An 18306-nucleotide genomic window follows, 5' to 3' on the forward strand; every position below is an offset into this window, starting at 1 on the left:
TGTTTGGAGATGAACCAGACCCTGGTATTTGATGTGTCTGACACTTAGGGGAAATACTTTTGCCAGATGGAGTATTTTTGACAAATATGTGTGATACTCCTCACCCCAGCATTCACCAGTTTTCTCCTTGCTTAACCAGTGTGTGTTAGCATGATCACAAAAGAAAATAGCAATATATACAGGCCTTCATTTTGTTCTTCATCAGTAAAAAGAACTAAATATCTGTAGGTTCAAACTGAAAACAGAGGTGTAGCCTTTTTTAATTTTATTTTTAAAATTCGTAGATATTCATCACTCTTATTTTTAGAAGTGAAAGCTGGTCTGGTTTGTGAATGCTTATTGAATCTGTATCAGAGCAGCAAAAACCATTCAAGGAGCAAGTAATTTCAGTGAGAGTAGCTATCTAGCATATCTTAAAATTAAGCTGTGGGTAAATTTTCTATCTTTCACAAGTTGAAAAATTAAAGAAGTTTTCCTCCTCCAGGACCAAGATCAGAGGACTCGAGTTTGTTACTTTCTCTAATCAGTCTGGTAGATCGTATTGATAAATGTGAGTTGACTTAAGAAAAAAAAAAAAAAAAAGCCCCAAACCCACCGGTTTCTGAACCCTGACAGCAGTTGCAAAGAATTCTGCAGGCGGCTGCAGAGGCAGAATTCTGTAAATGAAATTCCCAAATGGTGAAATCCTATCCCCAGCCTATTCTAGTTTGAACAAGATCTGCAGGATGCACAGCTCAGCCAGTTTCAGATTCCTGGTGTGAAACAATCAAGATAAGAATCAAAAAGTAAAGAAAGGGAAAAGCCCTGTTAGATCAAACGCTACACACTAATCTTTCTCCTTAGGCACAATTACTCCTTCCAGAGTCCTTACTACTCTTGCTTAAAATAACAGCAGCCCCATGGCACAGGCTGTTTCCCATGATCAGTCTTCAGCTGCATGATTTTCTTTTGGGCAAGTTTTTCCTGGTTATTTAAAATGTGTTTCCAGCTACCCAGTCTTCAGTGGATAAACCTAAATCTTTTCTTGCCCTTGACATTTGCTCCTGTCAAATTGCTGTGTCTCTTCTCCTGGTCAGAGGTGTTACATACCTGTACCTGAGACTGGTCCCTTAACTAACATCAGCAATATTTTCCCCACCTTTTTAACTGTTTGCAAAGTGGTGTAGTAGGTTATCTAATCACACTTCCACTTGTTTGTAGGGTAAACACCTTCCTGTGTGTTGCTCTGTATGTGTAATACATTAATTCAAAGAGGGTATAACTTGAGCTATACAGCAGCAATGACCGCAGAAAATTCAACAGAAAATATTTCCAGGGAAACAAAAACACTGACTTCACTCATTTTGGCAACAAATTAAGTTTGCATAGAGTTCTTTGCACCCTCTTTTGAATAGGGAGAAACCTCTTCCTCCGGTAGGAAGACCCAACACAATTGAAGTGTCAATTAACATAGTGAAGAGTATTTTGTAGAAAACGTTTTATGTCTTTTTTAAAATATCAGATAGACCACCTAGGTCTATTGGGGAGGTACATAGTTTAGCTCCACTGTGTACATGTAGCTAAACCCTCTTTACTGCTTAGGACAGGCTTGAATAAGGGCACTGTTAGGTTTTTACCAGTTAATCATAGCCTAGTGACAATCTCTACTGTGGTTTCATTTCCTGATGCTCCTCAGATCTTTTGAATATGCTGTCATTGATGAATCAAATACATGTTTTCCTTGGTTATGCTTAAGTCCTGCTGTTAAATACCCCCCCCCCAAAAAAAAAAAACAAACCACCAACCCAAAAACCAAAAGCAAAGAGCAAGCAGGATTATTATATTAGTTTAATGCTCCTGTTGATTAATGACTTTAGTCCATTTATTTAATAAATGTTTTTCTCCTTGACCATAGTGCTAAAGTAAATATTTTGCTGTGTTTCTCTGTACTGTAGGCTCCTTATTCTTTGGAACAGGTTTCAGTGTGTCCTACTTCATGTACAAGTCTAATATTGATGCAGCTATTTTGCTATTCAGTCAGTGTTACAGATAAACAGCTCTAGTATGTAAATGGTTTGAAAAGACAACAGAATAATAGATACATATTTTATACAGTTAATGTCTCTGGTGTTTCTGGTATGACTCATACTTCGTCCATTATTCCGTGTTTGCTGTGAGCTTTTTGTGCAGGATGCCCATTGCCATCCAAGGCACCAGGCATCCCTTGGAAACAGATGGATTTTGATGATGGAGCTATAAGGCAGTGCTGTTCCCGCATTTCTTCCCTTGCAGGACTGTGTTCCCTCTTCCTCTCTTGAGCTAGTTCTGTCCTCTTCTGACCCTGCAGTGGGATGCTTCAGGAGCTGAGTGGTAGAGAGCTATTAATTTTTTTTTAGAGGAAAGGCAATCTTGAGGGCACCCAGCTGGCAGAGGGTAGATGGAGGGTACTGAGGTCTCCCTTTGCAGTAGCAATTAGGTGTTGTCTAGGATGTGACTTGAGCATAAAACTGAACCAAAGGCTTCAGGTGAGCCACATCTCTGAGCTCTCACAGACACAAGCCAGCTGATTTGGGAACAAGTGTGCTGTCCCTGTGCCTTCCATGTTTTCAGCCCCTGCTGCAGGGATGTTCTTACCTGCTAGTGAAGCAGGAAAGCTTTTCATGGTAACGAGAGGCACAGGCTTTTTTCCTCCACCCTCATCTGCAATTTGTTACAGCTCAGTAGCTGCCGTGTAAGTGTAAGTTGTCCTTTTAGCAGGGATGGCTGGACGTGCATGAGCAAGGGCAACCCTCACGGATAGGTTTTAACTCCCTATGAGTCAGAGCCCTCACAAGAGGATGCAAATTACCCTGTCGGAGAAATGAGAAGGACAGAGACAAGAGGTTTGTAGGAATGATGATGATGTCCTACTGGTGTTAGGTAATGGAGATTTGGAGAAAGAGAAAAAAAATCCTTGTGTTGCTTGGTCTTGGACAATTTATCTGCTGCTTAGTCATGGGGTTTACCTGTACAGAAGTAACTTAATCTGATGGTTATTTGTGTGAAAATATCACCAAGACACGGTATTTCTATAGAACGGTGTTGCTACTGCATAAGTATATTGTGCTTCAGATGTGACTCAATTTTCCAAAGGTCCTGGGGAAATGAGAGGGGAGTGTAAGCAGAAGTGCAGCAGCTTTTGATAGCCACTATTTCTGGGGAAAAAAAAAAAAGAAATTATTCCTTGATGTATGATTTCAGGGCAATCAGTGTTACCTTTTTTTGGCAGAGTGAGAGGCTTATGTTTTTCTCTGGCTTTGCACAAAGTAATAATAGTAATAATAATTTTAGGAAGAATCTGGAACACATTATAAACACCTTATTTTAGTGGAGCTGCATCTCAGGAACATCTGGAGTACATGAGCCCAAGCTCCACCACAGACTTCACTTCTGACCTCTGGTATGACTAAAGGTTTTCAGAAAAATGTTTTCATACCTGTGGATTTTTAAGTGCTTTTGAGTATTAAAAGTAACTCATAATTTTGAGGATGATTTAAAAAGAATTCTTGGATCCTAACTCTTCAGCCTGTGCTGTTGCTTTCACATGCCCAAGTATCGCAAGTAAGGTGGTTTTTTTAGAACATTTTGGAATACGTTTTGTTTTTTAAACCCGATACTTTGCTGCGAGGACAAATACCCTGCGAGGCTCTCCTGCAGCGGGCAGACAGAAGGCAACCAGCCTTCATACCGTGTTCCCAGAGAGGGAGAGAGCCACGACTTCAACACCACTGGGTGTACTCGACATTCAGGGTCAGTGGCCACAGCGGGACGACTTGAGCCTCTTGACGTCAAGCAGTCTGCAAACACCGAGTCTCGAAGCAGAGCCCAGGTCCTGCTGCATTGTTTAAATGTCCTCAGCAGCTCATTAGCTTGGCTTGACAAAAATGTAGATGGAGCTTTTGCACTGAAAGAATTGACTTGTGGGTGCCCAAAAAAGTAAGGGTGGCGGCACTGCTGATACCGAGGGAGACACAGCCAGGGCTTGAATGATGGTTACATTAATTGGGGTTGAAAATAACATGATATTTGTCACATCCACTCGTTATTTTGGGAGATTTCTTTATTTGAACATTTTGAGCCTAGTTCCAAATGTGATGTCTGCTTAAAACATGTATCCCACTTCCCCTAAGCGTGGCGTGTTTGAGACAGAGTTTTAATGAGTTTAATAATTTCAGCTCTTGTTGTGTTTTTGTCCCACTGTAATAATTTCTGATGCTTGCTGTAATCTGCCTGTGTTCCTCTGCAAGGCCGTCATGAATCCCAAAGCAGAGCAATGTATAGTTTTGAAAACACTGTATGTGTTTAAAGGCACAGATGAGGCAGGCACTGTTAGAAGAAGCAAGGAAAGGGAAGAACGTGATTTTTCCCAGCGAAGCTGTTTGAGCTTTGTTCCATATCCCCACATTGGAGACCAGTCTAAAAGTCCCGGTAACCTTGGAACTGTCAGCTTCCTACAAACATATTTCCATGTTGGCAAAAGCAGGTGCTGCCTCTGTTCAGCTGTAAAGGCTCATCTGAGTTATCAGGCTCTGTGTGGGGAAGGGAAGGGTTGTCACCCAGCAGCACGGCTGAGTTGATTTATCAACCTGGAGCAGGCTGGATTGGTATCATGGGAAATATGGCTCTTCCTACCTCGAGGAAAGGGAATGGGGAAAAAAATTCTGATTTTTTTTTTTTTTTTTTTTTTTGAAAGTGGTGTATTTTGTCTGTGTCTTGGTTCAGATTTTAGGTACGTATTTTAAATCTGTAATAGAGAAAGAGTGGTCCCTAAATGCTACACATGAGGTTGTTGGTTTGTTTTGTTTTGTTTGTTTGTTTGTTTCAAGAGAAGGAAAAATGTTTTTTCTCTTTCGAATTTGAGGTGACTCTGCTGAGAGCACTCAGGTTGGCAGGCTGTTTTCTCCGATAATTCTTGCACTGATGAATTTAAATTTAAAAATTAGTTCTGGAATAAAATCACAGAAAAATTATTTGTCAGTATGCTGCTGTTATTATCAATATATCACTAGTCAATCATCATCTCCCCTATTTTGAGGGAAAAAAAAAAACAAACACAAATTGGAAACTACCTGGAATTTTCACAGGTGGGCTGCCATCCTGCAGGTAGCAGTCTGTGAAGGTGGGGTTTTGTGACTGCTCCAGAGGCTAGTCCCTTCACTCAGTGCTTTGTGCAATAACTGTTTATACTCTTTCCCAGTCCAGACTGGGTTTAACTTCATTCTCTAGGATCTTTTAACTTCCAGTTTATGTGAATTGGATTACTTGCTAATGAATTTCATTTAAATGCCTTGCAAGTGAAATGGTGCCGTGGCACAGCTCGCCCTCCTCCTTCCTGGTGGTACCAGCTGATTGGTATTGACAAGATTACTGGGGTTTTTAATGGAGCTGGCTAAGTTGGTTTCCTCTCCAGCAGTTCAGCTTCCTTCCCTTTCAGTGGGCTGTGAGCTGCTTTCTGTGATTGCCTCTATTTTTTGACTGTTACAGAAATTGGTGTTTAAACTTAAATATAGCTGCTTCAGTGTTCCTTTTCTCTGGTCTGATTTGTCCCGTGTTTCTCACTGCACAGTGAATCCCGTTCCTGTGCACTTCTGAAGAGTGATTCCTGGCTCTGAATGATCTTTCCTCCAGAATAGTGCTGTCTGCTTACCCAGTTCTTATTCTTCATCCCCTCAGACACCTTGCTTTGTTTTGATTGTTGGCATACATATGTCCTCAGACAGACAGGTGGTTGCTCTATGAAAGAGTACTTCTGACGTGTGGAAAGCTGGGCAACTTTAACGTGATTTGAATGTACAAGTTAAACATTTCACCTTTGAAACATCCAGAAAGTCGGCTTACGTCAGGTTTTTCTATATATCTGATGTAATAAAGGTAAAAGACGGAACGAAGATTGGGAAATAAAGGTTTCTTAATTGACAGAGGAAAGCTCATTCAGACAGAGTTTAGGAATATGGGTGGATATGTCTCTGGGCAGGTCTTGGATACTTTCAGTGCTCGCTGATGAGGCTTCTTGTAAAATACCCTCTGTAACACCCCCCTTCATCTGAGCATTCCCAGTGCTGTGCCACTCCCTGCTCCCAGAATGAACTATTGGAGCAGTCTGTGGGTGTTATTTTGTCACTAGGATCCCTATTGCTACCTCCTACTTGCAGGTAATGACAGTTTTTCACAATGTCTTGTGTGTGGTGCTGATTTCCACCCCCCCTCACAATTATATGTATTTGTTTCTTGTGAATTTTCTGACTTGGTATTTGCCTCAGTTCAGCTTTACTGTTAGATCTGAAAAGCAGATGTTATTGTAGATGGGCTAAATTGCTTAAAAATATTGCCATACCTTGCTGTGGAACTGTGATTAAAAGAAGTAGCTTTGTTTTTCTTTGTTTGTGTTCCAAGCACGGCAATGGTAGAATCACTGCTAGTTTTGTGTGTGCCTATTATCCAAATGAAAGGAAGGATTCAATGGGGTGATTAGTTTTCAATTTAGGCTTTTAAAATTATTGTCTGATGCTTTTTACAGCGTAGTTACTGAGGGGAATATCCAGGATTTAGTTATTTTTAATTCTATTTTGATTGGGATGCTTTTTCCAGATACTGAATCCAGATAAAAGCTGGATACTCGAGGATAATTTAGAAGAAAAGATACTGTGTCCTTAGAAGGCTTTTGTAATTCACAAAGCACAACATCTAGTGACTAAATTTGTTGTTAGGGCTCAAATAGCACCAAAATCTCAGAAAGCAGTATAAACAGTGTGATCCTAAGAGGATTAGAAGAGAGACACAAGTGCACAAGTTCACATGGGGAACAGGAACAATTCAAAACTCGCGCAAAAACCGCGGGTTTAGCCGTAGCACAAACCCCGTGCAATGGCTGGGGAGGAGAAAGTAGCTTGAACGGTGGCCTTTCTGGAAGAAAATGGCCAAACATTCTTGCAATAGCTTGTGGAGAAATCCTTGCTTTGAACTGATGGTGTTTGGAAGCAGATGAGGAGTAACGACCGATGTACATCTGAGCTACGTGTTTATAACCGGATTTGTCACTGTGTGGCTCCAGAGTTGTTTTTATCTGTGGTTTCCTTTGTACCACACAATTATTACTTGGCTGATAGCAGCAGCCCAGTCTGTGCTATCAGCATCGATTGTTATTTGCCTCTCTGGTGTAGTTGGTTTGGTGTGTTAGTTTTGGCCCTGCAGGTGGGAACTGCCTGTCTCGGGCAACCTGTTTGCCTCAACCTCAGTGTGCAAGCTCTGGCCTCGAGTTCGTGGCCTCAGGATGCTCTTTAGGAGGAGACGGTGTTGGGCGTTGTACTGAGTGTTTGGGCACAGTGCCACAGAGGGACATGGGCATCAGGTGTGCCATCCTGTGCGGAAAGAGCTGTGTGGGCAAGGCTGGTGAGCGCTGGCTGTGAGCAGGTCGCTGCACACATGGCAAAATCTTCTTTCTTTTTAAGTTGAGGGGAGTAGTCTTCAGGCCGTGTTGAGCATGTTAGTCATCAGGCAGTGGTGAACTGTTCCCAGCCCCTCCAAGATGAAGGATCTGAAATCACAAGCTACTGTGCATTCCCCAGGTGTGCTTTGTCAACTTCAAGGGCATCTGGTGGATTATTTTTAAGTGTCACATAGTGTAGCAGTTACTGCACCTGGGCACCTGTTTAAATCACCGTAACAGGTCAGAATATGAAGGCAAGCGATAGTCTAAAATCAATAAATTATAACTGTCACCTGCACTGTTTCAAGGTGCACGCCAAAATCCAGTAGGATAAATTTGGAAAGAAAAAAGCTGCTGATGAGGCATTTGTACTCAGCACTCGATTCTGAAGAAGGACATCGCAGAGTTTTCTAAATGTTTACGTGTCATTTCAAGCGCCCTTATTTAAAACTGGAGCCTACAACCAATTAACATTGAGTGAGGAATGAAGCGAAGTCAGTGAACCCTTTCTTTTCTCATTCTCTGCTCTCTTGAGTCGTTGCCTCCAGCTTCTTTCCGTGTCACTGCCCTGTTTAGATATAAAGCGAAGGACAAGAAGCCTCTTCCACGGATCAGGCGGAAAGGTTTCCCTCTCTGGCTCTGATGAGATGAGTGCTGCACTCAAGATTGCACAAGGGCAAAGAGGTGTTGGAAGGAGACAGTTTGGGCAAGGAGTACCAAAGGAGGCCTTTTCTCATTGAAGAAAATGGTTTATGTTTGTGCAATCATCCTTTTGTTTACGTTTGCCATGTTCCTTCCCAAATGAAATAACCCAAACCAAGCGTCACACTTGGAACAGGGCAGCGGGGGCCTCCTCTGCCTTTCTCTGCACACAGCTTTTATAATGATTGAGACTGTTTTACAAAAGAATATTGGCTGGTTGGAGTTTTGTTCTGTTTTTAAGGAAAATTCTAGTTATAAGCAAGTAATGTTTTTATGGGGTCTGATGCTCTGGCCGTGGAAAAAGCAAACTTTCTGAGCGGCCTTGCATAGGATACTGTGCTGCTTGAGGAATGGAGTTTTCCTCAACCTATTTACATAATTTCTGCAGCACCAGTACAACTAAGCAAGGAAATAAGATCGTGTTTGCAAATTCTTTCAATTCCCAGCATTCCTCAGCATCCTCTGCAGTGCCTTTTGCTTGCACTGTGAAGGTGACGTTTCTGCCTGCTGTATGAGATCTCCTAAGAATAAAATAAGCCCAAATGCTGCAGCTTTTTTAATTTTTTTTTTTTTTATTTTAAATTTTTTTGGCTGGGTCCAAAAATGGCTTTATAATAATTTATTTCCTACTTGTTGAGCTTGAAAATTGTACCTGAGAACCTCATGTTGATCATGAGTCCCTAACCCCGAGGTTATTCTTTAGTCACAGTAAAAGTTTTTTAGCACAGGTTACAGATGCTTTGTAAAGAGTTTAATCTAAAAATAGTCTGATAATACTTTATTAGTCACCCATGTCCATCTGTCACCCTTCCTGCTCTTTGAGTGGGCGATTAGATTATGTCTAAAGAAAAGTCGTCTGGCAAGTATTTGTGTGAAGGGCAGTCACTGAGGAATATTAGTGTGAATAAAAATCATTTGTCATTGCTGAATAAAAATGGATGTTGCAGTGGACGGACATCAGAATCTGTTTGCTTATACTTAACTATTTAATTCTTAGATGCATAAAATTATTATTGAGATGCAGTGACAATTACTGAAATGTAGGAGAGTGTGGATTTGTTTGGATTATATTTTTGTTGGGGTTATGAACCCATGGGGTGGGCAAGATTTCTCTTGAATATTGCACTAGGAAGATTTCTATTATGTACATGTCAAATATTGCCAACAATTATTATGAACTGTTTTTTTTTAATTACTGAGGTCACTGCAAGAGTTTATAACTGTTTGGACACTGAGGTTACACCTGTGTACATAAATGGAATTATTTAGTGCAAGATGTGTTTGAAAAACAGACTTATTTTTCTTTTACTGCTTCACAGTGGATGTAACCATTTTGGAAGTCAAACCACTGGAATGTTGATTTTTGTTTGGGGCTTTTTGGAGTGTTTAGGTGTAATTTGGCATGGGCAGATACTGTAAGTTGCCTAGTTGCCTTCCCAAAGCTTTTCCCGGAGAGTTAAGGCAAAATCCAGACATCAGGATTTTTTTTCTACCCAAGTTGTTTTGTTTGTGTGTGCTCCTGCTGAATGGGTGCGACCGTCTAGAGGTCTGATGGTGCAAGTGTTCATTCAGCAGGCTTGTTTGTTCAAAGGTCTGCGTTTCAGGCTCCCCGCAGGAGCCCGATGTGTGATGTGGGGAGCGACAGGATATGCAAAGCCCTCAGCTCTGTGTGCTCTGCTCCAGGCTGTGCAAACTCAGTGGTAACCACTCAGCAGCCTGAACAGAGCAGGCTGCAAGGCCCGTGTTTGATAACGTTTTATTGTGTGTTAACACCGCCGTTTTCAAAATAATAAATATTAACGCTTCCTATTTCGTCTCCCTTATTTCCTTTTCAGCATCACCCTTCTGTGGCAAGAGGCGCCTGAAAGGAAAACTTCTGCATATCAATGCACTGCCAATGGTAAGTACCTTTTTAACTGACTAAAGGTGGTGTGGTTCCTTCCTGCTCACGTGCCATTAGCAGACCTGTACTGCAAAGAGTATTTTTTTTGAGAATAATTACTTTTTTAGCACACAAGTGCTATTTGAAATTTTTTTGAAGAACATCTAGGCCATTATGCTGTTTGACAAAAATATTACGGTTGCACCTGGCTTTTGTCCTGTGGAAAGTAGGGCAGCGTGTTAATTTTGAAGCGAGAAGTGTGACTTGACAGTAACGTGGCTCATCCTGTTGGTAACTGGTGTTGCTTCCTCTTTTGGCCAAAAGCCTGCTTGGGGTGAGCTGTAGCCCAGCTGAGTGTTCTATTGCCCCCACTTGGATGCTCTCTGCAGTTTGTTTCATTATTAAACGGCTTCTCCTATTAAAAAAAAAAACACAACAAACTCTACAGTGTAAGGTGTATTTTGCTTCAGGCCATTTGTCAGTGCAAGACTAGTGAAGTTAAAATCTTAGCTTCTGTAGGAAGGGGCTTGGTTGGTGCAATGTTCTTCTTCCGTCTCTGGAATGTTACTCAGTGTTACAGACCATTGGAAGTTCATATTTTCAGATTGTCCTCATGGTTTGCTGGTGCTTCCAGAGAGCTGTGCATATGGAAAGCAGAGGTGAGGTCTGAAGGGAAGGACTGGAACTTACTGCTTCAGCTTTGATTAAAGATTTTTTTCTCAGCAGTCTTGAGTTCTTTTGTTGTCACAATTGAGGTGTACAAGAATGGTAACTGCAGCCTAAAGAAATAAATGGGTAAAATGCCAGCCTGAGTTTCATATTTGAAGCATCTCTAGATCATTATGCTCAGTGAAAGGGATGATATTTCGAACCACTTGCTTTCGAACCTGAATTTTGGATCTGAAAGCTGTTTCCTTTGGTTTGCATATGGGCATGGGTCTATGAAATATGTAAATATCCACTGTCTTTGCCCTGTGAGGAAAATGACACTCCAAGAGAGTTTGCTTGGCTATAACTGCGTTACTTTGAAATGCAGTAAGCAATTCTATTCATTCCCATTCATGGAGTGAAATGTAATATATTTGGCACTAAGTAAAGCAAACACATGCCTGAAATCAGCAGATTTGCACCAAGTGTGTATGTCATTTAATAGTCTGATTTTTAGGCTCAGAGTTGATAATGTGTGGAGCTTGTATTGATTTGGGATGAATTTCAACTGGTGGGAACGGATTTGTTGAGTGAGAAAGCGTCGTGTTTACATGGTCACTTAACCTGGTATTTCAGCTTCTCAAACCTGAAATGAGCAGTGCTCTCAGCCTTTTCTAGTATTGCCAAACCTTCATTGTTGTTGTTGACCTTTTTCCAGCAAAAAGCTACTCCGATTTCCTTTTATTTTGTAATAGTTGAGTGTTATTTTAGTCATGATTTAAGATACCGATCTGTATTACTGCTTCCCTTAAAAACATGACTCATTTCATATTAACCTAGTCCTTATACTTCATAAAATTTTAAAATACTGGGAGACTGTACTTGAAATGTTGCTGCATTTTGTCCTAATTTCCCCCCTACAAATTATATTAGAAATTCAGAATTGCACAGTCTCAAGGGCATGGTAGTTGTTACAATGATCATAAAATATGCCCAACTGTTACTTGTAGTGAAGTGCTCTTTTCTTTAAGGGTTGTTTTTGTGCTGTAACTTACTATATTTTATTATTTGAGAGATTCCTAAACAGTTAATCACCTCTAATTAACTTGGAAATAGTTTGAATTTCCATCCAAGAGACAAGCTAGACACATTCTTCATCACTCCAAATGTAATCATAACTTCATCTGTATAGTAAAAAAAGATTTTTATAGGTTCTTATTAGGATATTTTTTTCTCTGATGTGTGTAAACAAAATGTGGGCCAGAGGTTGCTCAAAAAAACAGTTTATGTTCGTCTCCTAAACAGGATTTGGTTTAACTTGGCTGCCCATGCTCAACACATGTATTTGAATAAGAAATTAATTTCTTATTCCCTTGAGAAATGATAGTAGCACTTTGGATCATTTTTTTAATCCTGATTGTCAGTTCCATTTCTCAATAGTAAAAAAAAAAAGTAAAACAATTTACACGTCCTCTTTTATTTTCTTAGATTTTATATTTTGGAGGTAATCAAAAGAAGCTTATTTTTTGCATGATATAGGATACATAACTGATAACTAAATAGGGTAAAATTAGAGTTACTCCTTAAAAATACATTGAAGTTGTTGACAATTTTTTAAAAAATAAAACATTGATATTGTGATATAGCCTGCTAAAAGAGAATATGACTGTGTCCAGTGGGTGTAAGTTCTCTTTCCCATTCTTCCAGTCAGCTTTAATGTTCCTCACCCTTTCAAACGAAAGATGCAAAGGCTTATTGAAAAAGACCTGTTAAATGCAGGAAAATAAGTGTATAATGCCACTTTTTCTAGGATTTCAAAGGTTCATTTAGAGACTGATAACTGGGTACTTAATCCACAGTCACAAGGATTAATGAATGTGTTGGAAATAAAAATTTAAAGCCTTAGTCTAAGCAAAAGATGATGTCAGGATTTCAGCAAAGGCTTTAGCAAATAAATTTTCTTATATGATGGATCAGGTAGCTTACCCGAGAGAGGTTTTCCATCATACCTTGCAAGGCTTCTCTGGTGAGTTTTGGAAGCAAAACAGTTTGTCTTTCTGTCTTCTGTAAGTTATTGAAGCAGGTCTCTGTGCATAAATTTGTTTGGCAATATGAGTGTGCTTATCTGTGCATTTATCTGTAAAGGCATGTATATGTGTATCTCAATATATATATATATAAAGGATTGTGCAAAACCCAGAAAATTAAGAGAAAGGTGGGAGGTACAGTTTGAGACTCTGACAGGTTGCTGTGATGGGTTTAGTTTTGACCCCAAAAAGGGCTGTGAAAGGAATCAAACAAGCAAAGCAACGTGGTGGCCTTCTGAGAGGCATCCTGGAAAACACTGTCCCGGGTTCTTAGTTCCGTCTTTTATTTAGATGGGTAGTGTGTAAAGATCAACACCCTCATCAGTTAAAAAGGTCTCATGCCAAAGAGAATAGGGGATGTTATTGTTTATTACAAGCTGGCACAGGCCAAGTCTGAGGATAGGCAGTGAGCCTGTGCTACTTATTCTCCTGGAAACCAGTGTCATCCAAAGCTAAGGCATGTCCACACAGTCCTGGGGGCAATACAAACTAGGCGGTGTAAATCCATTCTTTTTAATGCTATCTGCTTTTAGGTGAAGCCATCATACTGTGTTTTGAAGGTGTAACACACCTATTGTTTGTTACATCAACTGTTCCTATCTTTAAGAGATGTTATGGAACAGCTCTGCAGGCGCTTAATCTCTTGGGGCAGGAAATTCCATAGGTGCAGCATTTCAGTGTAATTATCTACCCAGCGTATTTAGCCCAGAAACAGCAGGAGTGCTTGGAGGAGATGGGGAGGATAAGTCATTCCAAAGAAAAAGGTGCTCAGTGAAGGGATTGGAAGATGTCTCCAACAATTTCCCCAAGACTGCAGCGAGATTTTTTTTCTTTCAACCTCTCAATGGTGCCTTTAGGTTGTCCTGTGACCCTACCACTCCTTAGAAGACAGCTGAAGGAATAAATTAATATTAGCCTGTGGTTCCCCAGCAGCTAAACCCATCTAAATGCTGATCTATCTGCCAGATTAACTTTCTGCCAGTCCATGATGCTAAAATGGTTTAATGCAGAGGAAGATAAAGAAGGGAGAAGGCAGGAGCCTGCACCCAGAACTTGAGGGATTTGGTTTGGAGTGGAAGCTTTGCCTTTGCTGGCACCTGCCAAGGACAACTGGAGGTCTGTGCCACCAGCTCCAAGGTTTTTGCACTGGAATTGCAGAATTGGCTTTGTTTCAAGAGGAGCTGAATGGCATCTCTCCAGTGTAAGTATATACGACCGAGTATCTGCAGATGGGCAGAACTTTGTAAGGTGGTAGATCTGAAGGTCAGTTGTGATTATACTGACAAAAGGGTCCCCTGCTTTCAAGAGTTTATGAAACTTGACAGCACTGAAGATGTTGGCCTCAAGAGCCTTGAATAATGGCTTAAAAATAAGCAAGACTAAGGCCCTTATTCTGTGAAATACAAATGCACGTGCATACATGTAACTTTGAGTGTAGGAGTAGTTGTTTTGAGATATAAATAAGAAGCACTCACATGCATAAAGCTAACCAAGCTTGAAAGCACTTTGAACAGTGCCCATGAAATTTATTGTTGAGGCTGTTGGTTGTACAGTTTATGGAGTGCAGCTTTAAAAGGGGGAAAAAAAAAATATACATTTCAAGCAGTTTCTGAAATAAGTGACAACGTGAAATTTTGGACTGTTCTGCTTTTTCTGAAATCAGTGGATGCTATTACCAGTGAAGGAATGTGAAGTGCGATGTATTTTGTCTGATAATTTGTTATGGCTGAAAAATTATATTTCAGAATGTTCATACATCAGTTCTTTTTATTTGATCAGCATGAATTAGTTGATCTAGTGGTTTATGTGTGGAAGAGGAAATGCGAATAATGTGATACAAAAGAAAAATTGTGTTGTATGGTAGGGTGCATACTGTGATAAGCATTAAAACTTGTATGTACATTGTATTCTGAACCATTTTTTGAAGGGTTTTTGAATTGTCTGTTTCTTTAAACACATTAGCAAGATCCCTTTCTAGTTCAGTAGGAAAACACCCCTTTTCTCCTTTTTCTGCTAATAAAGTTCATTATGGAATGAGTCAGCTAAACCCAAAATGAACGTCCTTAAAAAATTAAGAAGCGGTGGCTCCGTTTTGAAGTAACGTTTGTCAGAGAACTTTCTCTGCTGGTTCTCTAAGCATTTTACAGTTCAGAAGTAAGCTTTGACTAAGAATTCTCGGCAGAATCATAAATATATAATTACCTAAGCAGCCGGGATTATTTAGCCCCTGGCAGGTGCCCAGTGCTGTGCAAGAGCGAAGGGAATTGGGCCAGTATCTCAAGCTCTATGGGAACATCTAAAATAGGATAAGGGCCATTGCTGTTCCTTGTCTACTGCCATTCATACGTTTTAAATCTTGAATGTACCTGAAAAGAGGCCTCTGCTGCTGCAATGAGTTGTCTTCTCTTACAGCTGGTTTACTCTGTTTTTTTCCTTGTTGTCTTCCTCCTGCTTCATATTTCCTGCCTTGGGTTTTTTCTGTCTTTACTGCTTTATACTGGTTTTGTTCAATAGCTAATGGCAGCAATAGTAGTGCAGTTAGCATTAGATTATATCTTTCTTGATCAGTGTGCCATCTGCTTTAGAGGAAAGGGAGATTTTATGTTTCTGCTCTGGGTTCACTGCCATATGCCCGTGGTGAAGTCGTGTAACCTGAAATGACCCTTTTCCTGCTCTATTGTATGAAAGAATTAGAAATACAGTGTAAAATCTTCTCGACATTGACTAAGTTTGTTGTGTAGTTACAAGATTAGACTGGATAGTAGGTGTGCATGAAGTAGGATGTTGTAGAGAAAACCCAAGGACAGGCTCTTTTGTGTCCCAGCACATGAGTGTTGCCATCTGGAGAAGAGCAAGGCTTGATTCACAGAAGACTGTGTTAATGTGTCACTTGTACCATCAGACCTTGATCCTGGTTTCCTTCTTGTCAACAGAAAGCTGATGTAAGTTTAAGTTAACAAAGGTAGAAGCTGCCCTTAGTCTCAGCAGTGCTGATGCTGGGAGATAATGGATGTTGCTGCAGAACAACGGGAAGTCTGTAGGCTGGGGGGAGTGACACTAGTGATACTGACTTAGGAGAAGCTGAGACCCTTGGTGACTTGATCACTAAAGACCAGGGACCCCGTGTCTTCAGGGCCATCAACAGGGATGGCAGGCCTAGAAGCTGTACTTGGATGCCAAGTTCACCAAATGAACAGAAACAGAAATTGTAATCAGTGGGTTAGTGCACCCATATTTGTAAATAAAGGTCATGTGTGCTGTTCTTATTTTAATTTAGTGAACAAATATAAGAAACTATTCAAGGCAAGGTATCTGAATAATTGGGAGGGTGATACTGAGCATATATATGTAGGATCTGCATCCATGAATTTAATATTCACACAAATGGAAGGTATTGGTGTCAAATGTGAGCCCTGCTTGGAATCTTTGTCCTCATTAATGATATTCATGAAATCTTCCCCTTTCACTTAATTTCTTTTGGCTGTAGATGGGCCATTCTTTATTAAGGTCTGCTTGTGTTTTAATGATGTTTTATGGTGTGTTCAGGTGTTTGACAGCTGTTTTTAAAAGAAGATAAGCCCAGTAGTGTGGGTTAACTTGAAGTCCATCATAACAATATGAAAGGGAGAGGATTTCAATAAAGTAATAAACTGGCAAATGAGCTTTTACAAGATCAGCCATTTCACTCTCTTGTAACTTGTTTTCCCTATTAGCTTAGTTGACATATTTTGTGAAAACAGCCATGCACTTCTGGTAAAGAGCATACAGTAAGTCAGATAACATAAATATATATGATGGACTGTGAAGAAATGATTTTAAGTGTGTGCTTATTAATGAGAGTCCAAAATGAAGTCAGTGGTGGTTAAAATGAACAGAGGGCAGATCAACAATCAGAGCAGATTCTTTTTTCATGAATAAAAGAAACAAATTTAAAACTATCAGGTACATAACACACAAATTAAGGGAAAAAATAGATGGTCAAAGGTTAAAGAGGGAATGAAAACACAAGTTTTATGGTCACAAGATCAAATGAGGCATTAGTTAATTTTCCTTTTTTTGGTGCAGTTCAGCGGGAGTTCAAGTAATTCAACCGAGTGATTGAACTGGAACAGAAGAGAGTGCCAGAAAAACTGGTTGCTAATAACATAAACAGAAAAAATAATCAAATGAACTTAAGACTTGATGTCAGCATTTCACATTAAAATGCATTTGGAAAGGCTAGAATTCCATCCTAGTTCATGGAACCTGATTTACATAGAAAACAAATTCATAACAGCTATTCTTGCAACAGCTGATAAATTATTCTACTAATGAGCCGTCAGAATGGATTTAACCAACAAGTGGCTGAGCCTCAGAAGGTGTTTTCTGGAGACTGACCATCTGGGAAATGGGATGTAACCTGAGGAGTAGGTGAGGTTATTTGAGCCCTTACCTTTGAACTGTGAGTTGGTGACTTAATTACGTAAATTGCAAATGGAAACCACATTAGGGATGCTGGGGTTTTGCTCTAAATAAAAGATAAAATACAATGTATTATTTCCTACCATTGGCACCTCTGAGGTGATGTTCTGCTCTTTAGCCAAGATCATTGCTGCCTCTTCTCATATGCATTTCATTCTTTTTATGATAAGCAAGTAACTAGTATGTTTTTGAGTTCGTGACTGTGAATGCAGCTTAGAAGAGATTGTTGGCATACCTTTCCGCTGGCCTAATTCCTAGCTCCTTTTATATTTAACTTCTTCTAAAAACAAAATCCTTTTGTGCTGAACCGTTCAATTTTGGTTATCACGAAGATATTCCCCTATGCTGTTGCAGTTCATGAGATTCCTGGTTGAAAGTCCACCCCAGTGGGTGGGCAGACTCTGGCGTGTCCTCATTCTTGACTCAGGCTGGGAGCCCTGGTGAATAGGCTGTTGTGGAGCAAAGTTGCTTTCAGTGACCCATCCAGTTTTGTTTTACCATTCTCTTTGCTGAAACCAACAGAAGTTTCTCAGCATATCGGCCTCCTCGTAGCCTACAGGAACAAGCATTCCCTCTTTTTTTGATGTTGTTTTTTGTTTGTTTGTTTGTTTTAAAGAGTGGGGGGTTTTGTTGTTTGTTTGTTTGTTTTTTTGGTTGGGTTTTTAAATTCACACATGCTGTGATTTGTCTCCATGGTGGTCCGTGTGTTTCAACTGAATTTCCTTTTCATCATAACGCAAAGTAAATGAAATCCCAGTTTTTGTCTTGCAATACGCCCGTGTCAAGGCAGTTGCAGGGATTACCCCCAGTGATGCTGACCTGGGCTCGGACTGCCCCTGTTAAAGCTTCTCATTTTCATCAGGCAGTCATCCGCAGTCAGATGTGGGTTGTAGCATTTTTGGAAGAAGATCAAGTCTTACATGGCATAGCATAACTGTGATCCTCTGAAATACCTTAGTCCTAATGTCCCAGTGTCTGGAGTTCTTGGGAGCTCTGGCATTGGGTCATGAGGGAACTGGGAACATGGGACAAAAACTGTCACCTGGGAGAAAACATTATAATTAATGTGAACATTTTACTTC

General features: G+C 40.2%; 1 protein-coding gene across 4 annotated transcripts in view; it reads left to right on the top strand.

Moving 5' to 3' along the window:
• LOC114063997 (F-box-like/WD repeat-containing protein TBL1XR1) overlaps positions 1-18306 on the top strand; it is a 104773-nt gene that overhangs the window by 37472 nt on the left and 48995 nt on the right. For all 4 annotated transcript variants that reach the window (XM_027896644.1, XM_027896643.1, XM_027896646.1 and 1 more), the window contains one exon: positions 9982-10046. The gene's annotated coding sequence lies outside the window, so the exon portion shown is untranslated. The remainder of the gene's footprint in view (positions 1-9981; positions 10047-18306) is intronic.

Source organism: Empidonax traillii, unplaced genomic scaffold (assembly GCF_003031625.1).
Source record: "Empidonax traillii isolate 1590-97213 ecotype Southwest subspecies unplaced genomic scaffold, ASM303162v1 scaffold506:size517526, whole genome shotgun sequence".
Taxonomy (NCBI): Eukaryota; Metazoa; Chordata; class Aves; order Passeriformes; family Tyrannidae; genus Empidonax; species Empidonax traillii.